Source organism: Palaemon carinicauda, chromosome 21 (assembly GCF_036898095.1).
Source record: "Palaemon carinicauda isolate YSFRI2023 chromosome 21, ASM3689809v2, whole genome shotgun sequence".
Lineage (NCBI taxonomy): Eukaryota > Metazoa > Arthropoda > Malacostraca > Decapoda > Palaemonidae > Palaemon > Palaemon carinicauda.
The window spans coordinates 45,177,418-45,180,095 of NC_090745.1; positions in this window are offsets into that span (position 1 = coordinate 45,177,418).

Genomic DNA, 2,678 nt, shown 5'->3' on the forward strand with positions numbered 1-2,678 from the left:
TTGGCAATCAACAAAAACTATGAAATTTGACTGTTCATCGATATCATCAGTAAAAGCCATAGATCAGAAATAGTTACCCTATATCGCAGTATCCAAAGTAGCACCTCTGTAGTTTTGCCTTGTAAACATATATCAAGGTGTTACATTCTTAAAATCGTTACAGGTTCTTTCAATAATCTAAATGAATGTTTCCAAAAACCACCATTGAAATAGGGGAAATTATTTAAAAAGAAACTCACCAAAAACACAACTCGTTTATTCACTATCTTATAAAGAAAATCAATTTTACTAATTCGTTTACTTTAAATGACAAATCAAATAAAAGAAAACACCAATAGAAAAGGGGGAACAGTCAGGAAGGTAGAAATACTAGAAGAATATCTTCTGCAGCTGCTGAGGCGATACTGCTATGGAGGCTTCAGTCTTGAGAAAGTTACTAAGGGCGGCTGAAGTTCAGATGAAACTAGCATAATGACTTTGATTCAAAGACATCACAGAAAAGGTGGTATCAAGATGGGACCTCAGATCTTCTCTAAGAATTCGATAATAGTGATAGGCTGCAGGCAGTGTTAGCTACTTTTCATCACAAGAAAGGGAAGGGTGGCTGCTTCAATTTGTCTCATCTTCTCTGTCATAACAGGATTTTGAAGATAAGCATTTGTCATCAGAGGGGAAGGCTAGAAACTGGCTATATCAAACTTATGGTCTTCTCTGCTTCTTATCCTGTCAGGACTTGGTTCTCATCTGCTTCGGACGTATTTACTCTCTTGTCTCATGCCCTGTCCTATCTCTTCTGGGCAATCTCTTCTTGAAGTTTATATACCCATGTATGTGCAGAGTTAATAACAGTGAGCTGCAGTCCTTTCCATAGAAGGCGTTTTTTTAACAATTCTGCTTCTCGAAAACGCCCACTTCGATCACGCCCACTTCGATCACGCCATGGAAGCTTCTAGATAAATTTCTGATGCAATGTGAACTTCGTGTTAGGTCATTAAAAAGCACAGCACGTGTCCACCCATAATTACATGTTTCATAAACAAGGATATCACTCAGGCTCAGTTTCTCTAAATTTGCTGACTCCACTGATTAAGGCTATGACATCCTGGTCGATGATCTTAGAAGAGAAGAAGAAAATGAAAGATTTACAGCCCTAATCCAAACTCTTGTACCTATTGTCCATTCTCATCCAGGTACTCCTACACCTGGCACAGAGGTGACTTCGGACTCCAATCAACCTGCTCTCCCACCTCCACAGAAACCAATGGCTCTAACACAGTCCCCACTGAAAGCAGATGCAACCAACATTCCAAATGTTCAGGGAATGGAAACGTCGGTGGGATGACTATGCCGTCATGGTGGATCTGTCTAAGCTCTCATGTGAAAAACAGAAGATCCAGATGAGGATGTGTTTAACCCTTTAATCACAGCATGGTTTAGAACACACATTACAAATTTCCCCTTCCACAGATAAGTCTGTAGATTAAGACCTGGATGCTCTATAATTGCACATAAAGAATTTGAGGAACGAAGTGCTTCGCCGAAGAGAGTTGCTTAGCTGTATGCAAATGGAAGGAGAATCTTTTGCCGATTTCTACGTGAGACTTTGTCGCATCGCAGAAGAAGTTGATTTGTGCCCAGGTAATGCTGCCGCATGTGAAGAGACCCAGCTGAAAATGATCATCTTGATGGGTATCCGAGATGCGGAGTTAGTCTAGAAGTTGATTGCCTTGGATGCCAATTCTCCTCTGCAAGATTTTGTCACCACCTGTCGATAGGATGAGGCAGCTAAAGCTGCAACTTCTGCCACACGTGGGCCACTCAGCCAGTTGTGTGCCGTTTCTGCCTACAAGAGAAGCAAGAAGCCATGAGAAAAGCCTCCACCTTCACCGAAGTCCTTGAAGACGTCTGCTTTATGCCAGTACTGTGCCTGTCAGCACGAACCGAATAAATGCTCAGTTGCCAACAGTACTTGCAAGAACTGTGACCGTGTTGGTCATTGGTCCAGGACATTGAAGTGTCCTGCTAGTAAAGTCCAGTGCTGTTGTTGTCACCGCATTGTACACTTTGATAAATGCTGCAGGGATACAAGAAACATGTTTACCAAGACAGATCTTCAAGCAGTAGTGGTGCCTCTTAAGTTTCCAACAAACCACAAGATTCATAGACCAGCTGCTGTCGCATAGGATCACCTTACGCCATCTCTAAGACGCCCAAACATATCTGTGTACTCTTGTCATCTGGCGATATCAAGTCTTGCATGAAGATGTTACCGGACACAGGTGCCGACGTCACTGTTATCGGACAGCAACACCTTGACACCATTGGTATCTCCAGCAGCTTCTTGCAACCACCTCCAACTAATATGAAGTTAACCGCGGATGTCACCTGCTCTGGGTATATTACAAGTTACCCTTATCTCAGGCAAGCAATCCTGTCATGCCAGGATTCAAGTTCACAAAAATTTGGAAATTTTACTTTTATCCTATGGTCATTGTCAGGAACTGGCCATAATATCTCCAGACTTTCCCAAACCTATTTGGAGGTCAAACATGTAAATAGATGCAAGGAACTGCCCTCCTCAGCAACCACATCACCTTTACCAGCAAAGGAATACTTTCTTCAAGAGTTTAAAGATGTGATGGTCTCAAAAGAAGATTTGAAGACAGCTCCTCTCAAGC